This window comes from Phacochoerus africanus, chromosome 5, assembly GCF_016906955.1.
Source record: "Phacochoerus africanus isolate WHEZ1 chromosome 5, ROS_Pafr_v1, whole genome shotgun sequence".
NCBI classification, from domain to species: domain Eukaryota; kingdom Metazoa; phylum Chordata; class Mammalia; order Artiodactyla; family Suidae; genus Phacochoerus; species Phacochoerus africanus.
In genome coordinates, this window is record NC_062548.1 from 69,313,157 (window position 1) to 69,339,583 (window position 26,427).

Sequence of the window (26,427 nt, forward strand, 5' to 3'; positions counted from 1 at the left end):
TAGTTCACCTTCTCCTTGCCACAGTGTCAGTTTTCATTACCTTGACATTTTCACGCTTTGATGTGTGATATGAAATGGTAGCCCTTGGCAATAGATGGGGAAATGAGGCTTCACGGGGACATGGAGCGCTTGCCAAAGGAAAAGTGTGGAGAATGGATGTGACAAGGTTATTCAGTTTGCTTTCTTAAGGAATTTCAGCTTGGCAGTACATGGTGATGCTGCCGGCTTCCACTTAGGCTTGTTTATGATAGAGGTAGCTGTATATCCCTTTATGAACCTGTCACGGATGTTTTTGTCATCATGTCTAGCATGAGGATTTACTGCCTGGTAGGGAAAGCAACATAACTGGGCACCTAGGAAAGCATCACAAACAACACTAATTTCCATTTCAATTGCTGAAAACTCAGACTCATAATGGTGACCTTTTGTTTCCACACTGCTTTTGCTCACTCTTCTCACAGGTTTTATTTTGTTATTATTTACTGAGTCTTTATACCATAATTGGACTTATAACTCCCTTAGTCTTTCTTTTGTTTAAAGAACAACAACAATAAAAATATTCAAGACAACACTGCTTTCCCCCCCTTAAGATATCATAATAAGAACATGGGACTGGAGCATAGAGGGTTTAGCCAGATATTCAACACAAACCTCCAAAAGGGCATGTGAACCCAGGCATGATCTGGGAAAAGATTGTTATCTGATGGGATCCGGTCTGCTAGCTGGGTTTTCGCAGTAGGCAGCTTTAGGCAGGTGGACAATGACAGCATGCTTCCAAATGATGGATCTGTTTGGTATCAGGATTCAGTTCTGCCAGTGACTGGAGGAACAGTGTGTGTGTGGGGGTGTGTGCCTGATGTCTGGCTTCTGTCCCTGTGTTAATGTTCTATCACTGCATAACAAATTATCACAAACTTAGAGACATAAAACCACATAAATGTATGATCTCCTAGTTTCCACAGGTCAGGAGTTTTAGGCATGAGTTAGCTGGGTCTATTGCCCAGGGTTTCATCAGGCTGAAGTCCAGGTGTTGTCCAGAGCTGCCATCTCATCTGAGGTTCTTAGCTGTTTCAAACTTACATGTGTGTTGGCAAAATTCACTGCCTTGGGTTGTAGGACTGAGACCCTTAGTGGCTAGAGGCCAGGCATCTTCTCAGGCAGAGTCCACAATAGGGCAGTTTTTCTTTCTTCCCTCAGGCCAGCAAGGAACTATCTCCAAATCTTTGTTCTCCTTTAAAGGCCTTACCTAACTAGGTCAGGCCCATTCAAGATAACCTCCTTGATTAACTCAAATCCAACCGATTAAGGCCATAATTTTATCAGCAAAGTCTCTATCTTTTCCACACTCTATTGGCCAGAAGTAAATTTCGACAGGTTCTAATCAGCAACAAAGATTGTAATACCAGAGGACAAAGATTTGGGGCTGCTTTGCCCTCCTAATTGCCAAGTCCAGCAGCCTCTTCTCAGTTCTTACCCTCTCTGTGGCACGAAGCTCTGCGAACTGCTCTTTTGATCCCTCTTAAGGTTTTCTGATGTGGCTCTCTCCCAATTTTCCTCCCAGAGAGCCAGAGTAGGATCAAAGAAACCCTATAATATTTGTAGTCAAGTAGAACCAAGAGTCAGTCCTAGCTCTGTCTCTTATCAGGACTAATCCTCAAGTAGCTTGTGCCTGCTGCTTGCATGACTTGCATGACATGAAGGCAAACTGGAAAATGCAAAGGAACTCTTCTTGCTCCTATACTTCCCCATTTCGTTCTCCCTTCAGTAGCTTCCATTAGCAGACCCTAAGCAGAAGCCAGCAGTTTCTAGCAGGGAAATGTGAGGAACATAAATTGCAGGCTCCAGCCCTGGCATCCCAGAGTAGCATAGAAGGTGGTCTCAAAGCTGAAAGTCAATAGGTAAATAATAGACACAGTTACCTACCCAATGTAAATACCCTTTGTAAATTACAGTAACACAGTTGAGCAAATACACTCGAGCCCCTTGTTAACTATAATCCAGGATAATAAACATTCCCCTTGGGTACAACTCAGCTTTGTGCTGCAAATATTGAATGTTCTTTTGCCCTAAAGTATGTCTCTCTGCTCCTCAGACCTGTTCAGCCAGTTTACAGTGGTTTTCCACTTCACATCTGTTCATCACACAGACTGGGGTTTCCTAGATTTCCCCCTAAGAGTGTTTTGTCCCTTGGGCTTTTTTCAAAATCATTTCAATTCTTTACTGAACCCTGTTTCTGAAAGCTGTACCTTTCAGGACTCCACAGTGCCTCTGTCTTCCCTCCCAGCCTGCTTGTCTGAATCACAGGGATCTGGCACACAGCAGGCATCACAGCAGGGATCAAGTTAGATGCAGAATCAGTTCTGACACTGCTGCCCTAGGAAAGACAGCTCATGATACTACTCCCTCCCCTCAGAACCAAATAATAGCTTGACCCACTTCAAACCTTCAGCTGGCAAGGCTGGAAAAGACCAACCTCCTAAGGGTTAATCCACTCAGATATTATCTCCTCCTTTTCTTTGTGCCTTTTATTGCTCTGGGTTATTGTAAAGGTGTAGAGATTAATTAGCAGATTTAAAACCTTGAAAGCTTCATTACATAATTTTAGTCATCAGCAAACCTTGGGAAAACTTAAAAAAATGAAGGCACTAAATCATTTTAATTGGAATTTTAACTGGGTGTCTTTATAGAATATTTTATTTCTTGTCTTCTGAACAGACAGCTGCCTTAATGTGCCCTTAGACACTGGAATTTCATGGCTGCAAAGCACCTTGGGAGATCTTGTTCTTGTCCTGGTGTGAGAATGTAGGAATTGCCTGTCGCAATTGTCATCATTAAATACAGGTGGGCCCTGCTTTAAAAAATCCTAGTCTACGAAAGCCAGAATGTGCAAATTAACTACTGCATGTCAAGAATCTGCTTTTTAATTAAAAAATGAGATTCCAAAATAATGTACTTCTGTTTCCATAGGCTAATTTAATTGGTAAGGATTTGTTTTTCACTCAGTTATTCCAGGGACGCACTCACTGGGCTCCAATAAATCCTCCTACACCTGGGTAATGCCAGCCTTGCCGGACTGTGGATTATGAGCGGAACAACAAAGCCAGTCAGAGATTGAGTTTTCTCACAGCTGAGTGGGCATGCTGCCCTCTGGTCCGTACCAGGCTGACCTTCTCCTCCCCATCTTGCTCTGCATTTTATCAAAGGCAATGTACAGAAGGGGTAACCTCTGAGGTTCCACTACTTGCTCAAAAGGAGAGAATGCAGGTCCTTTGACAAGAAAGGTGAAGCAGAAGGAGAAATCAAATATTTTATTAACATATTTCATTATTTGTAGATTTATTTTTGGCCACCCCCGCAGCATATGGAAGTTCTCCAGCCAATGATCGAATCAGAGCTGAAGCTGCAAATATGCCAGATCCTTAACATACTGCAGGGCTGGAGATCAGACTTGTGCCTCCACAGTAACCTGAGCCACAGGGATGACGCTGGATCCCTAATCTGCTGAACCATAACAGGAACTCCTAAACCAAATTTAAAAAGTAAATAGCTATCCTAAAAAAGTAACACAGATTTAATTTGTTGTTTTTCCTTTAATGCTTATACTTTCTCAAAAGCACATTGGAGTGAGGGAACCAAATCCTCCTGAATCCCTTGACAGGCCCCTGGGAGTTGAGGTTGGTGACCTAGAGGTAGCCTGAGACATCCCCTTCCCTCCCCCAACCACCATCACTGGGGATTTGTGATGTTTCATCCAAGTTCCTAGCAGTCAGAGGGGAAGGGCTGTTCAAGTCTCCACATTGTCCTGTACACATTGCTCTGCATTGCTTCGTCTGCATATGGTGTTTTTTCCTGCAGTCTGTCCCCAAGATTTCTTGTCTAGACTCTATGGAGAGGCCATGGGAGTAGGGCACACACAACCAGAACAAAAGCCCAAGCACTATCTTTAGCTTGTGTCTGCCGCTCCCTGTTTCTTAGCAGTTCTGGGCTTGGTTTTCTTTCCATTTCCATCTCTGAATCCATGTGTGGGTGCATATGCTTCTGAGCTTCTGTTTGTCTCTATTAATACATGGTTTAATCATATGGAATGATTCACTTTACTTTTTTTTTTTAAATAATAGGCTCTCAGAGTCAAATATAGACTTTGGAGTTGCACTTCATTGTTTGTTGTATTTTATCTATGAGCTGATTTATTCCTAAGAAAATCATTTGAAATATATCCTTTGAGGAAAAGCCATAAGACATTAAAAAAAAAAGAACTATTACTATCAGGGTAATAACACTGATAGTAATTTCCAAGTGAGGACATTTTCCTCTCGGTACAAGTTTTTTTAGCATGTCCTTAAAATTAATTAAATTATTATCAATGCCAATCATCCAAAAATATTTCTTATTCCTTTAGAAGATTTAAAAGACACATACAAGTATTTAAGAAACCAATGCTCTGAGAAAAACACTAACCATTAATTATTAGTTCCTATGTTTTTAGCCGTTCTTCCTCACTCCCTTCCCCAATATCACTCTTAACCCTTTTCTCCTTGAGATTGAGCTTGGATCCAGGAGTAAGTTTGGGTTTGTATCTAATTTAAGTATTTGTCATTAATCTGTACCAGCATTTGCTGAAATGTCCTTGTTCCCATCTGGTCTTCAGATGTGTTTTCAGTGACATTGACCATTGCTGTCTTCTTTGGAATCCCAACCACAAAACAGCTTCTGTTTGGCCACAGACTGTGCCACCTACAGAAATGGAAATTAACTTGCTCTCCACCACATTTAGGGGGCAGATGGGAACATTCACTCTGAGGGTCTCACGGGCTTGTCTGCCAGTCACCCAATGCAAACATTTCTTCCAATCCATACCCTAGAGCAGCACTTGTGTCTCATTCCAACCATCATCCTTCAACATTTCTGCCTTCACATTAGGCTTATCTCTTCTTAGAGATAATGTTTTTACTTAGACAAGGCCTTGCCTTCTCATATCTGTTATTTATTTATTTATTGTCTTTTTATCTTTTCCAAGGCTGCTCCCCAGCATATGGAGTTTCCCAGGCTAGGGGTCTAATCAGAGCTGTAGCCTCAGGCTTACGCCACAGCCATAGCAACGCCAGATCCGAGCCGCGTCTGCAACCTACACCACTGCTCACAGCAACACCGGATCCTTAACCCAATGAGCAAGGCCAGGGATCAAACCCACAACCTCATGGTTCCTAGTGGGATTTGTTAACCACTGTGCCACAGCGGGAACTCCCTCATCTCTCTTTAGAATAGAATGATTTCCCCCCAATTTTTTTATTATAAACATTTCAAACATATGGAAAATTGAAAGTTTTGTACAACAAATACACATATACCTACCATATAGATTCCACAATTGTTAGTATTTTGCTGTACCTGTTTTCACTCATGTCTATCAATATATTTATTCATCTACTCATTTATCAATCTCTCTTTTTCAAATATATTTAATGTGGGTTGCAGACCTCACTACTTTGTAGCAGCCAGCCTCTTAGAGCCTCTGAGCCAGCCTCACATCTTGATATTTTCACCCTTGTTTTAGTTCTGCCTATATTGTATCCTGTGGCATATGGAATTTCCCAGGTTAGGGGTAGAATCGGAGCTGCAGCTGCCAGCCTGTGCCACAGCCACAGAAACACTAGATCTGAGCTGCGTCTGCAGCTATGTGACTGGTAGAATGGAATATACCAGAATTAATGTGTGACTTCTAAGGCTAGATCACTGAGTCTTCCTCTTTGCAATCTTTCTTAGACTGTTCACTCTAGGGGAAGGTAGCCACCCTGTGGAAAGACTCACATGATGAGGAACTGAGGCCTCTTCCCAATAGTCATGTGAATAAGCTCATAAAATAATTCTCCAATATCACTCAAGCTTTCAGGTGACTACAGCTTCTTTTACTATCTAGCTTGCAGCTTCCTGAGAGATCCTTCCTGAGCCTGAACAACTCAAATAAGCAATTCTCAAATTTTCACTTATAAAAACTATAATATAATAAATATTTAAGGCACTACTTTTTGGGATAATTTTAAAAGAGCAATAGATAGCTAATACACTACTTTATTCTTAAACACTTCAACATGCATAGACTAATGAGAAAATTTAATAGAATTAAAAAAACATATATTTTTTGGTTTTTTAGGCACACCCTTGGCATATGGAGGTTCTCAGGCTAGGGTCTAATTGGAGCTATAGCCACTGGTCTACACCACAGCCTACACCAGATCTTAGCTGTGTCTGTGACCTACACCACAGCTCACGGCAACGCTGGATCCTTAACTCACTGATCAAGGCCTGGGATCAAACTTGCATCCTCATGGATACTTGTCCAATTCATTTCTGCTGAGCCACAACAGTAACTCCTCCTTTTTTTTTTTTTTTTTTTTTTGAGGCTAACTTTAATGAAATATGGAAATCTTAAGTAAGCCAGCCATTCACTGAATTTTGACTAATACACATACTGAACCCAAACCTCTATCATCATTCTAAGAAATTTCCTCATAACTCCTTTTAGTCACTGCCCCTTTCTAAAGACAACTTTTCCTTTTTTTTTTTTTTCTTTTTAGGGCCGCACCTGTGGCATATGGAATTTCCCAGGTTAGGGGTAGAATCGGAGCTGCAGCTGCCAGCCTGTGCCACAGCCACAGAAACACTAGATCTGAACTGCGTCTGCAACCTGTAAAACAGCTCCTAGCAACTCCCAGATCCTTAACCCACTGAGTGGGGCCAGGGGTTGAACCTGCATCCTCATGGATATGAGCTGGATTGGTTATTGCTGAGCTAAAATGGGAACTCCTAGAGACAACCTATATTCTGATTTTTTTCATCACAGTTTACTTTTTTCTATTAGAAAAAATAATGGAAATTGAACAATAGAGTATGTACTGTTTTTTATGACTTCTTTCATTTCACTGTTTGTGAGATTCACCAACTAGTTATATTTATTTAGCAGTTATTATTAATTATTTAGCAGTTATTCATTGAGTACCTAACTTATGAACTTTGTTGTTGTTGTTGCTTTTTAAGCTGCACCTGTGGCATATAGAAGTTTCCAGGGTAGGGGTCGAATGGAATCTGCATCTACTGGCCTATGCCCCAGCCACAGCAACAGCAACAGCAGTGCTGGATCAGAGCCACATCTGGATCTATACTGCAGCTTGTGGCAATGCCGGATCCTTAACCCACTGGCCAAGGCCAGGGATTGAACCCGTATCCTCAAGGAGGTTACACTGGGTTCTTAACCCACTGAGCTACAATGGGAACTCCAACCTATGTACTTTTGAGAACCACACAAAGTTGATACACTTTTCTGTAGAGGTTGAGACTTCTTTTGAAGGTTTACGTACAGACAAGCATCTTTACTCATTACATAAACACAGAAATGATGTTGCACCACCTCTGAGGAATAAAGTAACTTCTTCTTACACACTGAGCCCTGCCAAACTGTTCTCCAGCGAACACTACCCAACTTCTGCCTCTGCAGGGAGTTTGCTTTCAAGGTCACCCTGACGCTGTAGCTATAAAGGGACTGACGTAATGAAGAACAAATGTCCAGAGAAAAGACCTCTATCCCCTGCCTCTGTCCAGCTTTAAGAAGTTAGTACTGAAATTGCCTGACTATCAGCAGAAGGATTAAACTTCATAGTGACAGACTTTCAGAGAGAGAGAGAGAGAGAGAAAGAAATTCCTTGGGACTCAGAGTTCCTTGGAGAGTTTTTGCCATTCAAAAATGGGTGCCAACATTCTGGGGAGTGGGTACTTTATTTCATTCTCTTACAGAGAAGATCCCTTACCACCACTTCAGTGGAGTGCCTACATCATCGTGAGAATAAATAATAAAGAGTAGCAAGGGTTGAATAATTCTATGATGACAAAAGTAATATTTCATAAAAATCAGATTCACTTCCCTAATCTGGAGGGAGCTGCTATCTATACTTTGGTATATTTTCTTATTAAATTGTTATATTAGATAATACATGCCTTTTTAAATTCTCTTTTTAAAAAATATATTATGAATGTTCTATTTCCTTAAATGGGTTTTAAAAACATGATGTTAATTTGCTAAATATTACAAATTTCTTAATGTTCTTAATAAACATATTACCAAGTCGTTGCCCCCAAATTTAAAAATATCACCTCCATCATCAGAACAGGAATGCTTCACTACCCTGGGAAATTTTTTTTAAGCTTAACAAATTTTGAGGTGGTAATATACATTTTTATTTATGATTTTGAGGTTTTATTATTAATACAATAAATATTTTTTATATGTTCATTAATTATTTTTTATTCTTCTATGAATTGTTGAAAACATACAATGACTGCTTTTTTATATTGTTTCTAGTAATTTTCTTATTGATTTGTAAGAACTCATCATAGAAATTATTTTTTCCCTTAATGTATTGCAATGATTTTTCCAGTTCGTCTTTTGATTTTATTAATGTATTCTTTCAAATGAAAGAAGCAGTACTTTATATTTTTAAATTTCCTCTATTATTTGCATGTTTTGAGTTTATAGTTAGAGATTTATTCCACACTATAATAACTGATATTCAACTGAATTTTCTATTTGTTTCTTTATAATTTACTTTTTAAATTTTAATTACATAATTTACTTGGGAATTTATTTTTGTTAGTGCTATGAAGTAGGGAAGTAATAGTTTTATTATTGTTAACTATTCATTTAGGTAACATTTATTAAATAATAATAAAAATAATATATCTTTTTATAATCTATTAAATTATTGCATAATTAGGGGCTATTTCTGGGCTTTTTATTCTATTCCACTGATTGTTATATTCTTAAATCAGATTTTATTATTTTTTGGGTAAACTCTCTTATTTCTCATTTTCTCTTCGATATTTCTTTATATATCATGTATTTTGTTCAAGTATTTTGGGGTAATTTTGATAAATCATCCTGTAGCACCAACCTATAACTTAGTGGCATTTTGATTTAAGGAGAATTTGTGTTCCTCTAATATTAATCCTCACTATTCTAGAACATTAAAAACGTAAAGTTTTCAAGTTGACTTCATGCTATTAACATGAATGTGAATAGCAAGATATTATAACCCAACTAAGATTCTTTTCAGAAGAAATTGAAAATTGATTATACAGGACTTCTGTACCAGGATTGAGAATAACAAGGACTGTATTTTCCCTCTTGTCTGACGCAAATACAAAAGGTGGACAAAATGTATGAAAAATATATTTAGAAAAATAGAGGACAAATTGAACATATTTAGTAGAGCCGAAGAAGATATAAAAAAGGCCCATACTGAACTTTAACAGATGGAAATTATAATGTCTGTGATTAACAGAAGATTATATATTTCAGAAGAATTGGTAAGTGACCTTGAAGACATGCAATAAAAAACTATTCAAAATGAAATTTATCAAGAAAAATACTGAAAAAAATGAAAAGAACATCCGCAAGCTGCCAGATAACTTCAGAAGTCTAATATATGTGTAATTGAGATCCCTGGAGGAAAGAATAGGGGACATATTTGAAAAAATTGTATCTGCAAAAATTTCAAATTTGAAAAAAACTACTGGAAAACTTTAAACCCAAGAAACTTGATAAACTTCAAATAAAAGAAACATGAACAAAGCTATACCAAATCATGTTATAATTAAATTTCTTAAAACAAAGGATAAAAAAAAATCTTAAAAGCAAACAGAGGAAAAAATTGAAAAGTACATTATGTCTACATAATTTTCTCTGCTCCCAAGTAATCTAATGATAAATTATATTTAGAAAATTTATTAACAACATTCATTAAGACAAAGTAAAATATTCACATCGTTTCATAGATAACCAATATATATTGTTAAAAGCTCAGCATCTATTTATCAGAAAATGCTTTCTAAATTAAGAGAGAAATAGTCCCTGAGCATGATGAAAATTACCAACTTCTTGATAACTGATGTAGTGAAGTGTTATAGAATGTGGATTGAAAGTGTCAGTTCTCTAATTAATATGTGTAATTAGAATGATGTAATGATCCTAAGGAGTTTTTTGTTTGTTTTAAGCCAATTTGCTTATTACAACTGCTTGGATCTGAATTTGAAAAATGGATTCAATTGTATAGTTGAATCTATTACAGCTTGAAGGTAGAAAATGATGTCATACGTGAGTAATAAATTAGTTTTCTTCTACCAATGCATATTTTAGACTATACTTCAATAATTGTTTTGATTGGATGCAGCAGAACAAAGCTGATAGCAAAAACAAGTGTGTAGTAAAGAATGAGGCCCTTCCTACAGAGAGGTCTAATGTTTGTGACTCCTGAAAAGTAACTTCCAAATCCTTGGAATTTCCTGAGTGAGAGGAGTCTCTTTTTCATAGTGACCCCCTTTTCTACAACTAACATTTATGCTAAAAAATGACTCAGAGTGGGCCCTTTGGTCTATACAATACCAGCCTGACCTTTTGGGTGTGTTGGGGGGTAAATGCTGAGCTCAATAATATGATCAATCCATCAGTTATGCTTAAATAATGAAACCTCAACAAATTCTCTGGATGCTAATCTGAGATGAAATTTCCCAGGTTGGCAATAATTCTTTTATATTATGACACACCAAGGAAGAGGGAGGAACATATCCTAAGGATAATAGAAGCTTCCCATTTAGAACTCTCCTGGATTCTGACCTACGAGTCTCCTCATTTGCCTGATTTTAATTTTTTTACTCTCCCTGAAATTAACCATAACTATGTGTGTAATAGTTTTTGGTGAGTTATGTGAATCCTCCTAGAAAATTATAGAAATGGAGAGTTCTAAAATCCTGTAGAATTTGGAGTAATCAAAAGTGAGGGTGATCATGTGAGGGCTCTTCCCAAAAACTTTGGTGTTGGACTCCAACTATTCATAGTTGATGTTACAAGTCCTGGGCGGACTTAGCAGTCTGAAGATCTATACCTTTAACCTTACAGTTTGACTAGGCCTGGGTTTAAAAAAAAAAAAAGAAAAAGAAAAAAAAAAGTCATCCTTCTTTTATTACTGAGTGTATCAGGAATTCCTTTTCTTTTTTTTTTTTTGGTTTATTGCTAAATGTTATTCTAGGTTTTGAGATAAGCATAGTTTCTGTTAATCATGTTCTGACACTATTCTTTTATTGCTAGTTTATTACTTTAAAAATCAAGAATCAATGTTAAATTTTATCAAATGCTTTTTATTATTTTCTACCTGTCCAAGAGTAGTAGCAAATTACCAGACTTTCCAGGCACTGTGCCAGGTGTGTTAAACACATTATCTCACTTAATCCTCACAACAAACCTGTGAGGCAGAAGATATTTTATCTCGGTTTTGTCTGTGAGCAAACAGAGGCCCAGAATGACTAGGTAATTTTCCCCAAGTCACAAAGTCAGTGATTAGCGTTGGAAGCCCCATCTTTTAAGTTCTGAAATCAACCAACTGTGTGAATTATACCAACATATTTTCTCATGCTAAAATATTTTTTAAAGATAAATTATATTTCATAATGTACATTTTCCCATTAGTATTCTTCTAGATTTGATTTACCGGTGTATTGAATAAAACTCATATTCAGGATGTGGATTGGCATACAGTTCTCTTTTATTGTTCTTAGTAACAGGTTTATTAATCTAGCTTGAGTGAATGAATTGAAAATCTTTATTCCCTTTTATGCATTGGATACATTTATACATGATAGGAATTCTTTGGTCCACGACTGTTTAAAAGCAATTGCTCATTAAATTATGTGTGCCTTCAGCTCTTTCTAGGAGGAGATTTTCTTACATATTTTTAAAATGATAAATTCTCAGGAGTTCCTGTTGTGGCACAGTGGTTAATGAATCCGACTAGGGACCATGAGGTTGAGGGTTTGATCCCTGGCCTCGCTCAGTGGGTTAAGGATCCAGTGTTGCTGTGAGCTGTGTGTGGTGTGGGCTGCAGATGCGGCTCGGATTCTGTGTTGATGTGGCTTTGGTGTAGGTGGGCAGCTACAGCCCAGATTAGACCCCTAGGCTGGGAACCTCCATATGCCATGGGAGCGGCCCAAGAAATGGCAAAAAGACAGAAATGAATAAATAAATAAAAATAAAATGATAACTTCTCAATATCTTTCCAGATAACTGGTTCAATTAGAATATTTCCCTCTTTTGAGTCTATTTTAATACTTTGTGTAAACTTATATGTATATGTAGCACATATACATATATATTTCTCTATAACACATACATGGATGGAAGTGTAATCTTTTCATCATTTCCAAATTTGCATTTCTTGAATTGCAAATGGTATGTTTTTATTATGTGTTACTTTCTCTCTGTCATCTGAATGCATAATATTAAGTTTGCATTTTAGTCCCTTTTAATTATGTGGTTCAGTAGTGTTACGTATATTCACATTATTGTACAACAGGTCTCTACGACATTTTCATCTTTCAATATTGAAACTCTACATCCACTGGTAACTAATTTCCCCTCCCCACTAGCCCTTGAAAACTATCCTACTACCTTCTGTTTTCATGATTTTGATTAATTTAAATACTTATTGTGAGTGGAATCATATAGTATATATCCTTTGAAGGCTGGCTTATTTCATTCTTTCACTTAGCATAAAATCCTCATAGTTCATCCATGTTGTAGAATGCATCAGAATTTTCTTCATTTTTTAAAATGTGCTTTAATTTTTTTTAAAGTGCTTTAATTTTTAATTTAAAAATTATTTCCAAAATTGTTAATTTCCCACCCCTCCCTCCCTTTCTTCTTTCTGTCTGTTTTCTTCTTCTTTGGTGCACCAGCTTGCTGGCCTGGAGTGGTTCCTTTGTCTTTCTATTGGGTGGTGGGGCAGTGGACCTGCTCATCAGAAATAAGAAGTCGAAGAGTTCCCCGGTGGCTCAGTGGGTTAGGGAGCTAGTATTGTCAATGCTGTTGTGAGGGTAAATGCTGTGGCAAGGGTTCAATTCCTGGCCCAAGAACTTATGTATGCTGCAGGTGGGCCAGAAAAAAAAAAAAGAAAGAAAGAAACTAACAAATTGAAGAGCTGGGAGCTCAGTGGGACTGAAAGGCTGCTGGGGGAAGGAAGCGGGGGTCTGTGTGGTGCAGTGGTTGAGATCATGGACGTCCTGGGGATTTAGAATCTTGCAGGACTGGAAGGGTGGGAGATAAGTGTTGTGGTCTGTGTAGGTGGTTCAGAAGAAGAATTTCCAGATTCAAGGTAAGGTGAAGAAAAGACACCTTTATTGAGACACAAGAGACACTGTTAACAGAGCAGGCCAGCTTTCTGAGAATCAGGGAGAGCCAACCCTAAAGAGAAAGAAGAGTTTAAGATGAGAGATGCTGCACGTGCAGCGGGACAACTTCTTGATAATAGAATTTTCTTCATTTTTAAGGCTGCCTACAATTCCATTGTATGTACGTACCACTTTTTCTATATCCATTTATCTGTCAGTGGGCAGTGGATTGCTTCCACCTCTTTGCTATTGTGAATGTGGATGTGTAAATTTCTCTTTGAGATACTGCTTTGACTTATTTTGGATAAATGTTCACAAATGGGATTGTCAAGTCACAGAGTTATTGTATTTTTTGAGGAACCTCTGTATAGTTTTCCATATGATTTCACACCCTATGCAGCATTTTACATCCCCAACGACAGTACACAAATATTCCAACATTTCCATATCCTGTACAACTTTGTTTCTTTTCTCCTCTTTTGATAGTGGACATCTTATGGATGGGAAGAAACATCTCATTGTGGTTTTGAATTGCATTCCCCTTATAATTAGTGATATCGAGCATCTTTTTATGTGGGTATTGGCCATTTTAATTTCTTTGGAAAAATGTCTATTCATGTCCTTTGGCAAGTTTTTTTTTTTTTTTGTCTTTTTGCTATTTCTTGGGCCGCTCCTGCAGCATATGGAGATTCCCAGGCTAGGGGTCCAATCGGAGCTTTAGCCACCGGCCTACACCAGAGCCACAGCAACGCGGGCGGGATCCGAGCCGCGTCTGGGACCTACACCACAGCTCATGGCAACGCCGGATTGTTAACCCACTGAGCAAGGGCAGGGACCGAACCCGCAACCTCATGGTTCCTAGTCGGATTCATTAACCACTGCGCCACGACGGGAACTCCTTTTTTTTTTTTTTTTTTCCTTTGGCAAGTTTTAATCAGGTTATTTTTTGTCATTGTTGTTGAGTCCTTCACATATTCTGGATATTAACCTTTTCTATATAAGATTTGCAGTTATTTTCTCCCATTCCATATGCTGCTTCTACTCTGTTGATGACTTCCTTTAATTGCATAAGTTTTAAATTTAATATGATTACATTTACCTATTTTTTTTTCATTCTGTTGCCTTTGCTTTTGGTGTCATAAGCTAGAAATCATTGCCTGCCTCTAATTTTGTTCTTCCCAATTAGTTTTGTGTTAAGTGTTTAGTTTTTTGTCTCTCCAGCTATACTTTAGAATCAGTTTGTCAATAGCCACAAAAGAACTTGCTGGGATTTTGACTGGGGTTGTATTCAACCTATAGGTCAGGTTGGCAAGAACTGGCAATTTTGAAACTTTTTACCCATGGACATAGAATAATTCTCCTTTCATCAAAGTTTTTAAGTTTACCTCTGATAGATTTTGTACATTTTGTTAAATTCAACAAAGGAATTGGTCATTTCAAGAAACTTATGGCATAGAATGCTCATAGCATTCCCTTATTATACTTTTAATCCATAGGGTCTGTAATGGTACCACTTCTTTTACTTCTTATATAAGTAATTTGTGTCCTCTCTCTTTCTTTCTTTAGTTAGCCTGGTGAGAGTTTTGTCAGTTTTATTTACCTTTTCATTTAACTAGATTTTGTTTTCTTTTATTATCTCTATTGATTTCCTGTTTTCATTTATCAGTTTCTGCTTTTATTTTTATTATTAATTTTCTTTTGCTTACTTTAAATTTAATTTGTCCTTCTATATCTGGTTTCCTAAAGTGGAATACTTAGATTCTTTTCTAGTATATGCATTATTTAATCTTCATGTATTTTGGAATTTTCCAGTTATCTTTCTCTTTATCATTTAATTCATTATGATCTGAGTATAGACATTATATGGTTTATACTTTTTAAGATTGTTAAAGTGTATTTTATGGCCCAATATGTCTATTTTAGTGAATGTTCCATGTGAGCTTGAGAGGAGTATGTATTCTGTTGTCACTGCAAGTTGTCCAGAGATGTCAACTGTATATGATAAATATAATTATTATTTTATTTGAAAACATTTCTTCTGCTCCTTTCTTCTCCTTCTGGTCCTTCCATTATGCATGTTTTATACCTTTTGTAGTTTTCCTGCAGGACTTGGATATTCTTTTCTCCTTTTTTCAGTCTTTGTTCTCTTTGCTTTTCAGTTTTGGAGGGTTCTATTGAGATGTACTTGAGCTCAGGGATTCTTTCCTCAGCCATGCCCAGTCTACAAATAAGCTCATAAAAAGTGTTAGTTATTTTTGTCACAATGTTTCTGAGCTCTAGTACTTCTTTTAGGAAGTTCATTATAAATCAAAACTTTAAATTTTATATTGTAACCTGCACTTGCTAAGCCTTATTCCACCTTTCTCCTGTTGCTAATTAACATTTATGTTATAATTGTTTGTGGAACTCTTGGTACTAGATGGCAGAAGGACCCACAGGCCATTAATGTTCAATAAAGCTCTGATTCTTGTGTATTCAGGGACCATGTGGCCCAAGATAATAAGAGGGTCAAAGTACTCTTTCCTTCAAACATCTCTGATTTTTAGAGTATGAAGTGGTATGGTTAGAAACAATTTGTCCCTCATAAAGTTTAGTATCAACCTGTCCGGCTTTCTCTTCTTTTAAATCTACTCCATTTTCTAAGGATCCTGGCAACAGTAAAATATATCTTATCACTGTCACTGTGTTTAACTGAATTTTTTAAATTCATTTTTGCTTCTGTCCCTGTCTTTTTCTTCTTGCCTTTAAATTGATATTCAGTTTGAGGTCTTGAATTGGAGTATTTATTTTCTTTTGTAACGATATTCCTGACCTCCACGGCACCCAACCAGGTGACTGTTTTCTGAGATCTGTTCAAGAGTTGTGACTGGAGGTGAGCTGAATGTAGGAAACAAGAAAATACTCCCAGGAGTTCCCGTTGTGGCTCAGTGGTTGATGAATCTGACTAGAAACCTCCAGATTGTGGGTTTGATCCCTGCCTTGCTCAGTGGGTTAAGGATATAGCGTTGCTGTGAGCTGTGGTGTAGGTGACAGAGGTGGCTCAGATCCCACGTTGCTGTGGCTCTGGCGTAGGCCGGGGGCCACAGCTCCGATTAGACCCCTAGCCTGGGAACCTCCACATGCCGCGGAAGTGGCCCTAGAAATGGCAAAAAGACAAAAAGACAAAAAAAAAAGAAAAAAGAAAATACTCTCTATTCCACTATTTTCTCATCTGTAAAATGGAGAGAATAATTTTACTTATCCCATGGGGTTGTTTGGATGATCAAATGGGTTAATATATAAACTACTCAGAATAGTGAGTCTCACAGAGGGAGAATTCACCATTTTTTTTCTTTTATTATGTCTTTTTATCACTCACAGTCCTTAACTGAATTCTTATATGTTTTTGGTCCAGGGTCTTGATTTAACAAATGTATACTACCTCTAAATTTAGTGGACTAACTGATGACTTTAAAAATATGTTTTGTTTTTTATTAAAGTATATTATATTTGATTTACAATGTGTTTGTACATGTAAATCAATGAAGTTAGAACACATCTTTACACTATGCATTAAAAAAAAAAGCTCAGAATTGCTTAAAGATGTAAACATAAGACATGGCACCATAAAACTCCATAAAGAGATAGGGAAAACATTCTCTGACATAAATTATAACAATGTTTTCTTAGGTCAATCCCCAAAGGAATAGAGATTTAAAAAAAAATGAAATAATCGAACTTACAAATTTTGCACAGAAAGATAATCTATGGGATGGAAGAAACTATTTGCAAATGATGCAGCTGACAAAGTCTTAATCTCCAAAATATACAAGCAGCTCATACAACTCAACAACAACAAAACAACCCAAACAAAAAATGGGCAGAAGACCTAAGTAGACATTTCTCCAAAAACATGGCTAATAGGCACATGAAAAGATGCTCAACTTCACTAATTATCAGAGAAATGCAATGCAAAACTATAGTATGATACCACTTCAAACTGGTCAGATTGGCCATCATCAAAATGTCTACAAACAAATGCTGGAGAGGGTGTGGAGAACAGGGACTTTTTTTTTTTTTTTTTTAAATAGAGCCTTGGGAGTATCAGACAACTCTTTTTATATAGTCCTTAATGGTCAAACAGGATCTTTTAGAAGTGTAGGGAGGCAGGAGGGATGAGGAGAAAGGTGTACAACCTGTATTGAGACTCTTGGATTCTTCTGCCATTAACCTCTTGCTTGGTGTCTGAGCATCAATCTGTGCAGGTGCCACTTCAACAGTGGCCATAGCCCAGATCTCAAACTTTTTTAACTTTAACTGCTTCCACTCCTAACTTCTACCTTGAACTCTTGACATGAGAAGTCTGCTGCAAAATTTGTATTTGGATTTCTCTTGTGTTTCCATTAGGATATCTTTTATCAAGGGCATCTTAGCTCAGTGTATTCAAGTTTGTCCTGAAAATCTCCCGATCAAACTTACTGTAGTCTCATTTTCCCCACTGGCACTAGCATTTATCTAAATTCTTCGTGTCTTCCCTTTCTATTTCTCTGTATCCCCAATTCACTACCTGTTTTGATCAAATTAACCTCCAAATACTTCTTGAGTCTATTTTTCTTCATTTCTACTGCTAACATTGTTTGTGTTAAGTGGCCATTATCTCTCTTAAACAACACTGTAATCTTCAGCTTTGCCTACTTGCCTTTTTCATAGACCCTTCTGTAGTGCTCTTCATCTCTGGTGGAAAGATCGTAATGAAACATTGTCTCAGGGATGCTGTCACAACCCTCCTTCAATCGTCAAAGGCTTCCCATTAGTCTCAAGGTGAAGACTTAAGGGCTTCATATAGTTCTCAGGGCAGAGTATGGACTTGCCCCTGCTTACTCAGTGACCTCATCTTGTACCTGTCTCCTTAACAATAAGCATTTGTTTTTTTTTAGTTCCTGAACTGTCCCCTTACTCCTAACTTTTGCAGAAGAAAAGTGTGTGCTATTTTTCTATTAAAATCTTGTCTTTCAGGTTTCAGCTGAAACCCTCCTTCCTCAAGGGACTCTCCCTGACTTCTCTGGCTATTCCTCACTAATTTCAGTCTTGGCTATTTACTTTCTGATCTGGTGTTTGATATATTCAGGTATGTCTGCAATATTTGAACCAAAACCAGCAAAAAAAATATCATATGATAGCATGGAAACCCAAGAGATTAGTCACTGTGTTGCCCACACTTTAGCTGTGTGTCTCTGAGTCCTATTCTAAGATCTCCCATGCTTTGCTTCCATCTTATCAAAATACTGTCTATTATATACCTATGCCCTGCTCTGTTTTCCTGTTACCACGGAGATAAGACAACAGCATCTGCTTGGTTTTGTTGTAGGAGGAAGTGTTGTTCTTCCATATTTTTCAGAGAATATTATTTGCAAGAGAAACAATTCTCCTCTCCCTAATTTTAGTCACTATTAGTGCCATACATTTTTTATTTTCTTTCTGGCTTATCAAATATCCTTTCTCACAAACTGCCGAGACCAGCTCAGCAGGTGAGGGCTGAAGAATGGCGCTGTGGAACTTAAGAAAAAGTTACCATAAAACAAGACACAGAGACATTTATCTTAATTAAAGGTGGGAACTCGGGGACTCAAGGTCTCAGGGACCAAGAGCACTGCCTCAAGAAACCACACTGCTTCTATTGTGCTCTCTAGGATTACATCAAGAGAGGAGGGGTTTGCAGGTGCAGAATATAGTAATTTTTTTATTATCGTAAAAGTTCTTTTATTATTTTAGTAGTTGCATAGCTGGTAGATGGTTAAACTTTTACTCTGATCTTTAGGCATTTAACAATCATTAGCATGTGAGGAAGCTTGGTGTTAACTATCTATGCATAGCATCTAGAGAATCATCATCGTGCTTCCATAAATGGCAGGCCTGTCTGAGGCAACCTGGTGTGCCTAGGTTTGTACTTGGGTTCTCTTTGCTGATGCATATTCTGCTAAGGACCGCTCATAAACCACTTGGGGCCATGAAGTTCCTCTTTCTCTTATTTTAACAGGACATATCATGCTTGTGCAAATGTTGTGCCAATCTGCACTTGTCCAGCGTGCCTAGACCAACACATTATGTCCTCATTCAGCTGACCATATGAATAACTTGTACCTTTAGGTTTTTGTTCTTAAGCTTAAGTCAGCACTGTGACTGTTTTTCAAGCAGAAATATGGGGTAAAGCAAAGCAGGACAAGATGGAGTTTTTAGCATAGAAAATAGAAACAGAGAGGCTAAGAAAATATTGTAGAAACATGTCTCACAACAACAAACAAAAAAGTGACTGAGTGGGGGAGCAACAAAGATGGAAGTGTGGGGGGAAAAAATGAGTCAAGTGAGAAAGGAAAAATTCCATCCTGCTATACACTTATCACAGACTTTAATCTGTATATTTGGAATAATCTGCCTCCCTCACTGCACTAGAAGAAAAAAACCCTTTCATTTTGTTCACCATTGTATATCCAGTATTTAACACAGTGCCTGACAATAAGACTTCGTTGTGTGGATTAGTAAGTATGGAATGATTTTTCTGTATTAGTATTGACTATGATCCAAAGTGTACATCTTATAACTTTCTCTACTTTAAAAACATCCTTCCGTAAAACATAATTAGGAGTTCCTGTTGTGCCTCAGCAAGAACCCAACATAGTCTACATGAGAATGTGGGTTCAATCCCTGGCCTTGCTCAGTGAGTTAAAGATCTGGTGTTGCCACAAACTGCAGCGTAAGTCACAGATGCAGCTCAGATCTGGTGTTGCTATGGCTGTGGCATACATTGGCAGCTGCAGCTCCAATTTGACTCCTAGCATGGGAAACTTCCATATGCCACAGGCGTGGCCATAAAAAGAAAAAGAAAAAGAAAAAACAGATAATTAAAACTTTTTAGGGCTGCACCCACGGTGTATGGAAGTTCCCAGCATAGGGATCAAATTGGAGCTGCAGCTGCCAGCCGAAGCCACAACAATGCTAGATCTGAGCCACGTCTGTGACCTACACCACAACTCACAGCAATGCCAGACCCTTAACCCAATGATTGAGGTCAGGAATCAAACCCGCATTCTCATGGATACTAGTCAGGTTCATTATTGCTGAGCCATAACAGGAACTCCTCTTAAAGGTGTATATATCCTGGAGTTCCCGCTGTGGCTCAGTGGTTAATGAATCCGATTAGGAACCATGAGGTTGCGTATTCAATCCCTGACCTTGCTCAGTGGGTTAAGGATCCGGCATTGCCGTGAGCTGTGGTGTAGGTTACAGACGCGGCTCGGATCCCGCCCGCGTTGCTGTGGCTCTGGTGTAGGCTGGCAGCTGCAGCTCCAATTAGACCCCTAGCCTGGGAACCTCCATATGCCAAAGAAGCGGCCCTAGAAATGGCAAAAACACACACACACAAAAAGTGTACATATCCTATATCTAAATTAACTTCAGTTTATGTTTTGTAGATCTCAGGAGACACTGAGAACAATGTTATTTTTTTATCTTTATTAATTTATACTTTAATGCTTGTGTGTTTCTAATCAGTAGAGCAAAAGTTTTATTTCCCTAATTATATGCATTGCTCTGATATATTTACCCATATATTGACAAATTATGTCATTTTTTTATTATGATTACTAGATTCTTATGTTTGGGTCACATTGTATGTTCTGATTTGGGGAAATAGCAAATAGGAAACAAAAAACGTGCAGCTTCATCCTTTTTGACACTTGATATATGGTGACTGACAATTTAATAGGAAATTCTGGCAGAGCTTTTCCTGGATCATGGGACACATGTCACCTGCTTGGCTCAAACATCTAATATGCAAAACATATGTATTTACTTGAATGCACATCAATGGGCAAAACTTTAGAACTCCATTTTTTATTTTACTACTTTTTATTTTATTTTTTTTCTCTTTCTACTTTAACTTGATTCCTTTTATTATTGCACAATGGCAAAAATAAATTCATGCATAGAAGGAAGTTTTTCGTTTTCTCCCTGGACCCACTTGCCCAAAAAACAATGTAATTGAATGTTTCCATTTGTGATTTTTGCTTTAGAATCTTTTGACTTCTATATTTGACTTGATTTAAGATTTTGCTACAATAAAGCAAAAAAGAGGAAGAATAAAGAGAAAAGCATAAAAAACAATACTAATAATATAAATTAAATTGGTTAATCAAGGCTGATATACTGAAGACATGCTTGGAGTTCCTGTCGTGGCACAGCGGAAACGAATCCCATTAGGAACCATGAGGTTGAGTGTTCTATCCCTGGCCTCACTCATTGGGTTAAGGATCTGGCTGTGGTGTAGGTCGCAGATGCTGTAAGGATCTGGCCTTGCTGTGGCTCTGGCATAGGCCGGCAGCTGTAGCTCTGATTAGACCCCTAGCCTGGGAACCTCCATATGCCATGGGTGCAGCCCTAAAAAGACAAAAGACAAAAAGACAAAAAGACAAAAAAAAAATACTGAAGACATGCTTAATTCCACTTTACTATTCTTTGTATAAAACACACAATTATCAATAAAGTTGTTTTTTGCTGCAAATAACTCTTCTTTCTTAAACAAGAAAAAGTAAAAATGATATTGTCATTCTAATCTCAGTGTTTTCCCTGGGGTTGTCTTTTGTCTTAATCAAATAGCAGAAAAACGTCTTTTTAATATAGAGCAACAGCAAAATTAGATTCGTTTATGTCTTTGAGTAAACATGATTGGCAATTTAGCATCTTATCAATTTTTCTTTCAACTATTTCCATCCATTTAATAAAAATGGTCAGATAGAGGAACCACACTTAAATAAACCAGCATTAATTTTATGTGTTTATTAAAGTCAAATATGTAAATCCTATTGTAGGAGTTTAAACTCAACTTTTAGTAGCTCCAAGAAATGTTACTGATACAAGGGAATTTAAAAATCAAATAACTAAATATCTTATCCTTTAATATAAAGTAAATATCACCCATAATCTCTCTACCCAGAAATAACTACTCTTAATAAATTTTCAAACATGCCTACACACACACACACACATCACACATCACCGCCTTACAAACAAGATTTCATACTGTATAAACTGCATTTACACTTAAAACTGGGTGATTGATGTCCTTTAATTTATTTGAATTCTCCTACCTAATAATAACCTGGAAAGATTCTATTACGTGGGTATACCATAATTAATTTCACTAATTCCACATTCTTTGAAGTTTGGAACATGTTTGATGTTCCATTACTGAACATAATATATCAAGGTATTTTGCCTATATTTCAAGTTTCTATTTTTAATAAAAAGCTTGTTCTGCTCCAACGTTTAGAAAGCTCTGGGCATTTTTGATGGAAAGAGAGAATGCTTCTCAGAGTAGACAGAAATCCCTTTGAAGAAAATGTATCCTAAGGAAAAAAGAGTGAAGCCGCATGGCTTGGTCCAGTCGAGGACTAATATTTCTGATAAATGTCAAGGGGAAATCTATTAATTCAATTCTTTGACTTCAAATATTTCTCTTGATGCACCCCATGGATTCTGAGTTGAACTCTAGGGAGAGGATGTTAGCACAAAATGCAGGTGTTATTTGCACTCCTGATATCCTGAGGAGCAGAGTATAGGCACATAGGAGACAAAGACATTCTGTGAAGTTTGTTCAGAGCACACCATTGCCATGGGCATGGAAGACACTAGAATCCAGAGGGCAGCTTTGGTGCTCATCCACCTCAGTGTCTTGGAAATGACAAGAATGCCCACAGACAGGCAGGTCATTGAAGTGTCTAGAATCATGTCAAGGCTTCTCTCCAATTACACTCTCAGAGAGGGGAGCACTTGGAAACAAAAGTAATGGAGGAGGAAGGAACACAGAAGGAAGAGTACAACCTGTCCCAAGTGGTGCTGGATACAACTTTAGAACAGCTTTCTAAAATTTTACAAAAGATGTTTAAATATGTCTTTTTATTTTAATCTGATTACAAAGTGACTATTTGGTTTTAATTATTCAGATTAAGAATCAGAACATCCTTTGTATCTTCAGCTTCCTATGGAGCTCTCTCACCCCGTCTCCTGGAATGTTGATTACAATGATAAATTTTGTGCTATTTTCACACTCCTTTTTACAAATTTTAACACTATGTAGGCATCCCTAAAAAATACATTGTTTGGTTTTGCTTTATTTTTGCGTGTTTTAAAATCTCTTTATATATACATGTGTATGTATACACACACACACACACATAAACACACACACATACACATATAGTAATGGGCTAGTTTTGCCTAGTATTATTTAAATTTTATGTATGAGTGTCATTTTAAGGGTAAACCAGGTTGATGCATGTCCCACAGTTCATTCTTTTTTTTTCATTTAATGATTAATCAAGCTAATTATTTAGTCTTCTCATTTTACTCATCTCAAGTTTTTGTTTTTATGAACACTGCTGTTATGGACATTCTTGTATATGCCACCTGATGCATTCATGCAAAAAGTTTTCCTAAACTATATACTTTTTTAGATGCATATTTTCTTCCTAAAGAATATATTTGAGTGGAATTATTGAGTTTTATAGCATGAACAAACTCAACTTCAGTGGGTAATGTCAAAATGTTTTCTATGATAGTTATAGTAATTTCTATATTTATTAGTAGTCTGCTTTTTTTCATTTCTCCACATCTTTGCCAACATTTGGATTTTGTTGATTTTGTAATTTTCATTGGTCTGGTGGACTTAAAGTGATCTTTGTTATGAACTACTGTTCTTTTTTATTTGAAGTACATATAGCTGATTTACAATATTATATTCAAATATGCAATATACTGATTCAAAATTTTTATATTGTATTCCATTTAAGTTAATATAAAATATTGGCTATATTCCCTGTGCTGTACAATATGTTATTGTAGCTTATTTATTTCATTCACAGTAGTCTGTACTTCTTAATCCCCTACTCTTATCCTGCCTCTCCTTTGCCACTAGTAACCTCAAGGTTTTCTGTAACTCTGTCTGTGTGCTGGTTTTTGTAAATGCTTTTCCTCCGATTAAGAAAATGCTCTTCCTAAAGTTCCCAATGTGGCTCAGCACTTACTGACACAACTAGTATCCATGAGCACACGGGTTCGATGCCTTGCCCCCCTCAGTGGGTTAAGGATCTGGTGTTGCCTTGAGCTGTGGTGTAGGTCACAGACATGGCTTGGATCTGGCTTTGCTGTGGCTGTGGCTTAAGCCGGATTTACTGATCATTTATAGTGTATGTTTATTTTTTTTATTTCATTCAATTTGTGTTTGAGCTTTCCTTCTACTTTCTTTAGATTTATTTTGAAGTAACTTTTATAACTTCACACACTAGGTAGCTCATTCATAAATTTTGAAACATTTTATTTTATACTTTAATGGTTTAAGGCCATATATTTTTCCAAAGTTTGGCTTTAATTGCACACCATTAATTTTTTTGTAATGTGATAATAGATTAGATACACTCTATTTTCTATGTCATGACTCTCATATTTTCTTCTCACTGGAATGTATTGTGAATACTTACTCACATTTTTTTTTAATTTGCCAATTCTCACTTCATCTGTTATTTATTTATTTATTTATTTATTTACTTTTCTTTTTTAGCTGCACCGGTGGCATATGAAAGTTCCAGGTTAGGGATCAAATCTGAGCTGGAGCTTTGACCTCTTCTACAGCTGCAACAATGCTGGATATTTAACCCACTGCACCGGGCTGGGGGATTGAACTGTCATCTCCACAGAGACAAGCCAGATCATTAACCCGTTGTGCCACAGTGGGAACTCCTTCCTCATCTAATGTGTTTAATGCGATTCATTTTTAAAAAATCTATTTTGTTCTTTCTCCAATATGCTTGTATACTTTTTTGTTCTCTGCTTATCTTTTCAAGTTTTTGTACTCTCTTTTAAAAATGTATGAATCATTATTTAATATTCCATAACTTAAAATATTTATATCTGATTTTTTGAGTCTCTATATGCACTGATATTATTCCTACTGGTTCTGCCTCATTGTACTCTATTTCCTTGTGTGTTTTTGGAAATTTTTTTATTATGTACTGCTCATTTTCCTCAGAATTTTATCTAAATTGCAATTCCTTAGTGCCTATGTTTAAGTTCAATTTCATTTAATAGGATTAACATTTGCTTCTGATTATCTTCTGGCCAACTTGATTACTTTAAGCCAAATTGTGCATGTGATTTTTTTTGGGGGGACTACATAAGTAAATTTACATAAATAAATTTACACGTAATAAATTTGGGTCCCAAACCCACATGGTATTAACTTGTATTCATGAATTATGGGGAAATAATTACTTGTTTTTATTCCACTAAGTGCCACATTTAAGAGAAACAATTCTTCTTATACTCTTTTTCATTAGTTCTTATTTTTTCTTATAGAGTAGATGTAGCTAGATTTTGTCAAGGTGTCTTATTATAATACTCTAAGTGACAAATCTCTAGAGTTTTTTTGTTTGTTTATTTGTTTTTCTCTCTATGCCTGATACAATAATCAAAGTAAAACTCAGCATTTCCAAGGAATAAATACTCACAGTGAAATCTGGCTTTCAAACTTGTTTATCTCCTACGGTTCTTATTTTTAGTTTGTTGTTTCAGTCTGTTATTTCCTTACTATTTAATGCTCAGGAATGCATTAAAATATAAGTTTGATAGTAATTTACTCAATATCACTATATCAGTTATCTATAGCTGTGTAACCGTATTATCACAAACAGTGGATTAAAACAACCCACATTTATTATGTTACAGTTTCTGTAGGTCATGGGAAACTTAGCTTAGCTGGATTCTCTATAAGGTTGAAATCAAGGTGTCAATCATGTTCTCATCAGAAGGCTCCACTGGGGAAGGATCCACTTCTAAGCTCCTATGGTTATTAGCATGACTCAGGTCCTTGAGTGATATTGAACCGAGGGATTCGATTTCTTGCTGGTTGTTAAGTGAAGGCTACCCTCACTTCCTGGCAGGTTGTTGCCTAGTGATGGCCCTCAACTCCTGGGCTCATGTATCTCCTTGACATGGCTATTTACTTTATCAAAGTCAGCAAATGAAAGAGTCTCCTAGCAAAATCAATGTTATAATTTAATGTAACATAATCACAGAAGTGATGTTTGCCATATATTGTTGGTGAGAGGCACAGCACAGACCCTGTCCACACTAAAGTGAGGGTTTTATACAAGAGCATAAATATCAGGAAGCAGGAATCATGGGGACCAC